Raw genomic sequence first — 8496 nt, forward strand, 5'->3', positions numbered from 1 at the left:
GTTTCTATGGGCATCTGGTGGGCAGAGGCCATGGATGCTGTTAAACATTTATCTATGATATACAGGCCTGCTGTCATAACAAATGATCTGGTCCCAAATGTCAACAAAAATGAGAAGACCTGCCCCAGAGATTTGATAGTATCCAAGAAGCAGAATCGTTCAGATGCTCATGAAGACTCCTATATCTACTTATAGATTTTGGTTTTACTTCTCTAAATGTAGCTCATTGTTTTTCAAATTCTGGTGTGCAAAGAATAACTATTCAAAGCTGTATATAAAAGTCCATGTGTGATATGCCCAATGTGTGTGTTAAGAATTTTTCTGAGGGTAATTTCTCTTTGACATTTTTTGGCTTATGTGTTGATCTTGGAATCTTGCTTGATGTTTGTAGCAGCCCTGGGAGGTAGCCAAGGCAGAGTATAGTATCTCCATTTCATTGATGAAGAAACTGGGACTTAGAGAGAAAAAAAAATAACTTGAGATCCTTACAGTTAGTAAATAGCTAAGTGTGGGTCTCCAATCCTGATTTGCTTCTTATTCCACTGTTCTTTCAACTCATCTACACATAAGGTATTCGATAATTTAGCTGCATTTATTCAGGCACTGTACTAGGTATCGTATGTCCTCTAGAGAGCAGCCTGTCCAGATTGAACATGTCAGAAAGTCCAGGGAGAGACTTATTCAAGAAGACAAAACTGAAGGAAGACTGAGTGTGTTTGAATGTATTGGAAAATTTATGTAACTAGGGGAGCATTAAGGCTGACTTAATAGGAAGTCCATGGAAGACTATACAAATAAAAAAGAAGGCAGTTATTAACTCAAGAAAAGAAAAAAAAAGTACAGGAAAGGGCAACTAATCGAAATGTATAACACTGATTAATCTGTGAATATTATTTACATAGTCACAATAATATAATCAGTGAATGTCGATCCAGTTAAAATTATGAAGCAGCTGGTTGAGATGAGAATTGGAAATATGTGTCTACATGGTGTTGGCAAGTGGCAAAGAGTAAGCATGATGAACTGCTCCGTCTTCATCTTTGGGGGTTCGAAGTCAATAGAGAATTCTAAACTTGAAAAATCAGGAAGTAGTATAGCATAAGCTTACTATTTAGGGATGTGGAGACAAGTGGCAAAAGAATCCACTAAAATATTTGGAAATGTCTGCTTCTGGGAAGTGGGAGAACTATTTGACTATGACAACAGATTTTTGATTCTAGGCCAGTCATTTTATTGTGTTTTTATTTTTAATATTCCCTCTGTTTTCTGTCTTTAGCCATACACTATGTGTTTTCTTTAGTGTTACTTCAAGTTGAAGGTGAGTGTTATTTCTAGTGGTATGTGTTCACATCATACGGGTTTATGTATGGGCACCTAAAAGGCTATGTCTCTGTCCCCTAAAGGCGATGGTTTATAGCTCCTTTTGGTTGATGACTACCTGGCTGTGGAACTGTGCAGAGATGTTGCAGATACTTCTATATGTGTCCCACTGACACTACTGTCATCCTCCTGTCCCTGCCTTCTAACTTCTAGACCCCTTCTGAAAAAAACAATGGTAGAAGTTTCTATATATAGGAGTTGGATGTTTCTGAAACATGTATTTTCCAAGCTCATTATTGTCTGTTCGTACCCATAGAAATTTCTAGTCATCAGCAAAAAGTTTGTACATTTAGTAACATTCAGTAAATATTGGTTGGCTTGTTAGCCACTTTCACACTTTAGCTAATGACAATTTCATCCTTTTAATCATCGGAGTCCTGCTCATCTTCCAAGGTCAAACTCATATTCTTATTCATTCACTGAGTTAATCATCTTCATCAAGCATTTACTGAGCACCTACTATGGCCAAGGCATTGGGGATATAACAATGAACAAAACGTTGTTAACTCTCATGGAACTTACTTTCTACTTGAGAAAACAGACTTTAAACAATTAGTAATACAACTAGTTATATAGTAATGTGTTTTTAGAGGATAAGTGTGGTGTATTGATAGATCATATATCAGTGTAACTTGACCATGTATATGGTGTGTTGGGGAAGGAAGGTTAGGGAAAGCATCTCTGAGGACAAGATGTTGATATGCTGAGAGCTAAGGATGAGTTGGTATTAGCTAAACCAGGGTCAGGAGGGGGCGTTGCAAAGGGAGGAAGTAGCTCATGGGAAGGCTTTGTGGGTTAAAAGGAGCATGGCAACTGTGAGGAGCAGAAAGAGAGTCGATGTGGCTGGAGTAGAGGACTACGGAGAGAGAGAGGGGAGCATGGGATCTGAGTAGGTACACAAGCAGGGCGAGGTCATTCAACACTGTGTAGGCATTTTATTCTAATAACGAGTGTATGTCATTGAAGAAGTTTAGGCAATGACAAAGGAATAACATGATATTTGTGTTTTAAAGCTCACTTTTGGCTACTTCTGTGGTCTCTGTGGGTGCTGATGCTGTAGAGACCTCAGTGGAAGTATTGAGTTAGAGAGAAGAGTGTGAATCCAGGAGGTGCTGAGAAGGAAGACTCAAAAAGACTTGGTGCTGTAGGGGATGTTGGTGATGAGGGAAAGGGAATGTCCTGCTTTATGTGATACCCACCTGTCCTTAGGGAATACTGCTTCCAGGAGGCAGACGACTGGGGATGGCTGGTGATTTGGTTCATTCAGGGCCAGAAGCGTTTACCAGGAAGTAATTGTCATGATAGACTATGAACTCCAGGGTGGACTAAGAAGAAATGAAAGCAGAGGGAACTGACAGAAAGTAGACAGGTAATGGATTCCCTAATCTTTTGCAGAAAAGGACTGTAATTGTTGGGATATTTGAGCAAGTGTCTTGAAGAGATCGGGATGTTTGAATTAACAATGTTGGAGTGATACAGAGTTTAGGGTGTGATTGAGGGAGGTTGTGGCTCAGCTGGAAAGAAGAGAAGGTGACTGGAGATGATGTCAAGACCCTGGGGTGCCACATGGGCAAAGTGTGCAGTGAACAACTCCAGACACCATTTACCAGTGTTCCATGGAGGCTACAATGTTGATTCTTTCCCTGGAGCTGGGTCATGAGGAGACCACGGCAGGGGATGAAAACGGGATATTGGATGGAAACTCCACATGCATGTTGAAGTCACCAGGAAAGACAGCAAGACTTGGGTGAGGAGGATGCTGTAAGCCAGGAGATCTGTAGATGAAAGCATTGAAGAGGATAAGAGGTGGCAGGGTGGGAAGGCCGGAGCCACAAAGGAGCAGGGATCTTGGTCCGAGAGCAGAGCAGTAGCTTCTTGGAAGTGGCATTGGGAATGATGTTACCTCCTGACTGTGGGATTTGAGGAGAACAAGGAGATAAAGATTCACCACCTGCGATAGAGTTTCAGAGGAACAATTGTGCTCAGTGGACAGGTGACCTGCAATATAGAAAAAAGGGGAAGGAACTTCCTGAGAAAAGAAGAGATGTGGGCATTTGCTGGTCTTAGAGTAAGAGCTTTGGAGCCCAGAGTGGATGGGTTTGGAAAAGCAGGGAGGAATAGGCTTGGCTGCAGGGCGAGGAAATACAGAGCATCCCAGGGATGGTGATAAGGCAGAGGAGAGGTTATGGAGAGGGGCCATGTGCTTTGGAGATTGTTCAATAAAAGTGTAGTGGACAATGCCAGGAGAAGGCTGGGCACTGGGTGAGTGAACAGAGGTCTTGCCTCATCAGGCTTGGGGTGGTGACAGCTCACAAGAGCCGAGGCCTTTGGAAGTGTAAGATGCTCTTCAGCTGTGTGCTGATGTGGCCTGGGGCAAAGCAAGGGCATCCTCTTAACTCAGGTAGCTAGGGAGCAGTGCCAGCTAAGTCACAGCCTCTAAGAAGTAGTCCCTGCTCCTTCCAACACAGAAGAATGGCTCCCCCTCCCCTGATTTATTAGCAATATGAGTTGTAATTCTATTAGCATTTACACAAGCTTGTAATGCTAACCTTTTGCTCCATATTTGTCTATCCAACTGCATGGAAACATCTTGAGGGAGGAGCTATACCTTTTGTTCCTCTCAGGGCCTGCTATGCACCCAGCTGGTATTTGTGGGTTGGTTAGCATCCTGACGTCCTGTGCTGTCTAACTCCTATACAGTAAAGAACCTTCAAGTTGCAGGTTGCCAGAAGCCTAACTCAAACTAATGTAGCTACATGGTCATTGAAAGACACCCCCAGAACCCCATCTTTCTTTCTCCTTGACTTATATTGTTTTTAATTTCTGCATTATGATTCATTCTAGGTTCTGTTCTTCCCTGTGGTTTCAAAGATGGCTCTGGGCAGCCCCAGTTTTGTTTTTATTTTTTTCTGTTCTCACATTTTATGAACAATCCCAGAGGATAAAAGAGAACCTATGCTTCCTGGCTACCGTCTTCAGATGGCCATGATTGGTCAGATTTGGCAATCTCTGTGGCCGGGGCTCAGGGTACCCTGTCTCTTGTTGCCACACCTGTGGTGGGGGAATCAGGGCTGGGTGGTAGCCTGGGTGGGCTCACAGGGGAAGCATAGCAGGTATTCAATTTAGTTGCTGACTCAGCGTTCAGGGAGATAATGGCTGTAGACCTGGGAGTCTCAGAGGATGGAGTGTAAGGTGAGGGATGAAGTAGAAAGAATCTCTTTTTTGAGTATCCAGCATATGCTAAGCAATAGGCTCTTTACAGGTTCTGACAACTTACAAACGCAAGTAGGATAATTTTAGGTTTAAAGAAGAGGACTCAAAGCTTGCATAGGTTAGGCTGAAGACAACGGAAGGCCTCAAATCGAGGATATTTGACTTCAAAAGCCATGTGCTTTTCCCCAGCCAGGTTTCTCAAGCTCAGCACTGTTGACCTTTAGGAGCAGGTAAATGTTTGTTGGGGGCTGTCTGCAGCATTGCATAATGGTTTGCAGTTTCCCTGGGCTCTACTCACTAGATGCCAGAAGCACTTCCCTGCCCAGTTGTGACAACCCAGAATGTCTCCAGACATTGCCAAAAGTCTCTTGAGGGACAACTTAGTTGAGAATTAGTATTCTTGCCATGCTAAGCTAATTCAAAGTTGTGGTGCCTAAAAATTCATGCATCTGCAATTGGGAAATGCCATAGGAGATTATGTTCTTACATTTTCATATGCTTTTGTGTGTTTTAGAAAACTGAAACACTCCTGCGAGTGATCTTTCTAATCCAGTGGGAGACAGTAAATGATTTGTATATAATTTTTGATGACATTGACTTTCAGAAATGCTTGTTCATTTGGAATGCCCTTCCAGGTATCAACCTCAGAGTCAGAGTTTCTGTATTAAATAAAGAGAACAGGTGGTACGTTACAAAGTATTCAGCAGTTTGCCACAGTGTAGGTAAAATGAAAGGGGAAGAACTTCTGCTGTGACTGTCCCTAAAAGCCATTTGGCGTGTGTACAAAGTTCTGCTTCTGAGCGCAGTTGAGGCACCCCTTCTGGGTGGAGGGAAAGGCTTGCAAGTCTTGGGTGAACAGGGCCGGGGGAGGAACTTGGCATGGCCCTAGCTAGCTTCGTCCCTCCTGCTGGTCTCAGCTGATTGTAAGGCTGCGCTTGTTGCCAGGGTGGGAAAGGGGAAGTAAATTCAAACAAAAGAATGCCCCTGAAGGGTTAGAAAAGAGGCTTTTAGTACCATTCTTTCAGTGCTCTCAACCAGGCTGAAGGTGCAAAGATTTAAAAAGCAACCACAACCACTTCGGAAAAGGGGATGGTGTATCTAAGGCAGTGATATTATCACATCTATTTGTTGGACAAAGGACTTCATTGTATCACAAAATAAAACACGTTTCTCTTTCCAGTTCCTGCTTTGTGATGAATCTTCAAAAATGAGCTTACAAAGGAGCAGCCAGGAGACTTGGCAAAAGTTGTTTTTAGACAAGCGTCTCCAAAATATTAGACTGAAAGGGTTTTCAGACTGTTTTTCTGGCCTTCTGTGCAATTTGCAAACAATCACTTTTTGAGTCAGTTGTGGGTGGGAAGAATGGAGAAAAGTATCTGAAACTCATTTTTAACATATATAGACCCCTTCCAAGCTTGATAATTTCCAGGTATACCCCTGGAAGGTGCTTGCCATTAATTACAGAGTTCCCGGCTGGACTTCCAGTTATCTTAGAGGATCTAGTTCCAGGGTTATTGCTTGCTCCTTCCCTCTCCCTTCCATTCAGGATGCCTCACGGACACCTTCAGTGTCCTGGTGAATTTTAATGGTTAAATCCTTTATCTTCAGAGTTTCACTAGATTCTCAGATTTCCTCAGGGTTAAGAGGAACACTCTACATTACCTGAAGATAGAATTAATTCTCAGTGAAAACCTAGTCAAGCAATTCTCCCTGTCAAGAAATCCAGGGTCAGGATGTAAGGTCAGTTTCTCATGAGTGAAAACTGCATAGCTTATCTCAAAGAGTTGCACATTGCATGATTCCACATGCATAACATTCTCAAAATGACAAAATTACGAAGACGGGAAGCAGATCAGTGGTTGCCGGGGATTAGGTAAGGGAGGAAGGGTGTGACCATAGAGATAGCACAGGGAATTCCTTTGCGGTGAGGGAACAGTTCTCTATCTTGATAGTGACTGTGGTTGCACAAGTCTACACAGAGGATAAAATGTCACAGGGTTATTCAAGGACATACCAAAAAAAAGCCCATGCAAAATTTGGTGAAATCCAAGGCAGGACTCTTGTCCAGTTAATTGTGAGCTATCAGTGTCAACACCCTGGTTTAGATAATGTGGTCTAGATTTGTAAGATGTCATGAGAAGCTGGGTGGCAGGTACACAAAACCTCCCTGTACTACTTTTGCAACTTCTTGTAAGTCTATAATTATGTAAAAATAAAAGATTAGAAAATCCCAAACTATATGGCTTTACAGCATCTGGCATGATAGAGATGAGAGGACCCATAATAGGTGATTAAGAACTGAAGAGATGAGGTACTGAACAAGCAAAAGATCTTTTGCCCTGTGTTAATGGAAGTTTAAAAGAATAATGACAATAGATGGAATTTTTGAGTACCTACTATGTGTCAGGTATTGTGCTAAACATTTTAAGGATTATCTCATTTAATCCTCATAAGACCTATATGAAGAAAATTTGTTTCTTTAACAGGTAATTCTACGTATTTGGTCCAAGTGTACAGAAAAAGAAGGGACTTATTCATGACAAAAAATCAGGACAGTAGTTAACACTGGTCAATAGGAAAAGCAATGCTGTCACAGGGTGGCGTGTGGAGACATGACAGTGGGTGTAGGTGGGTATTTGTATCATTGCTCTAAAATTGCACCTATTCTTTATATATATTCTTGAATGTATATTATCATTTAGATATGGCAAATCAGGTGGGGGAAATAAATAAATATGAAAACAGAAAAATACATAAATAAACAGAACCAAGGCAACAGGTGCTGTGACAACAGTTTTATTGACAAGGGCAGAGCACCCAGGGACAGTTGGTCCCCAGAGGGGACACCTGGCTGGGATCCGTGAGTCACTGTGACTGCTGGCCTGGGGCCACATCAGATCCTCACAGAGAGGCCCCCAGCACACACGAATGATGTGTCCTCCAAATGAGAAGTGGGGAAATGATAGTGATTTTCCGTGTAAATTCTGACAGTGATTCACTAATTCCTCATCAGCTCCTGTCCCCACATGGATCTACAGTCCAGCTTTCATTATCTGTGCTGGTGATGGAAACCGAGTAGTCACACTTTGCTGCCGCAGTGCCCTTTAGGGTGTGGAGAGAAGACGGTGCCCAGAACATGAAACCTGAAGGTTAGGAAGTGGAAGGGACTTGGAGAGCCCTGGGCCAGCCACTGCATTTTATAGATAAAGAAAACGAGGTGTGGAGAAGCTAGTATAGTTTCAGATTTCAAATGGTTCCAGCTGCTGAGAGGACGCGGGTGGGCTGAGTCCCAGGGCTGCAGACTCGGGACCTCTGCTGTTCATGGTAATTACTGAAAGCCTGCATAAGGGTTTAAGGGCTCTCACAGAGATACGCACAGAATGGTCAGACATATACATACACATGGGGTGAAAATAAGCCAGAAAAACATGATAAAATTTGGGATAAGGCTTTTGTTCACAGAGTGTATTTTAAGCTCTTTTCACATGCCACATGACTTTAGCTGCCTTACCCGAATGGATGTGAGCTCAGAGAGGGCCCAGGGGCTAGAACAGAATTGCTTCCTGTAAAAATTCAAACAGTACAGGTGTATAGAGAATAGAAAGTCAGAACCCCAATTTACTTCCTTCCTTGGATATCGCTGTCCTCCCTGTGGGTCACCACTGCTAACCTTTGTTTGTATCATTCAGACTTTTTCTTGTGCATTTAAATATAGATATAAAACACATCTATGTAGCTTAAAAGAGATAAATGGATCCAGCTATCTTTATTATTCTGTGATTTGTTTCTCCTCTTAACAAAGTCTTAGAAATCCTTCCACCTGGGGTGTCAAGGCTCTACCTTCATTGTCTAAGTGGCTGCATTGCAACACAATTGATGTAACTTTTCTCTTAGGGATGGACG

This window comes from Manis pentadactyla, chromosome 2 (assembly GCF_030020395.1).
Source record: "Manis pentadactyla isolate mManPen7 chromosome 2, mManPen7.hap1, whole genome shotgun sequence".
Lineage (NCBI taxonomy): Eukaryota > Metazoa > Chordata > Mammalia > Pholidota > Manidae > Manis > Manis pentadactyla.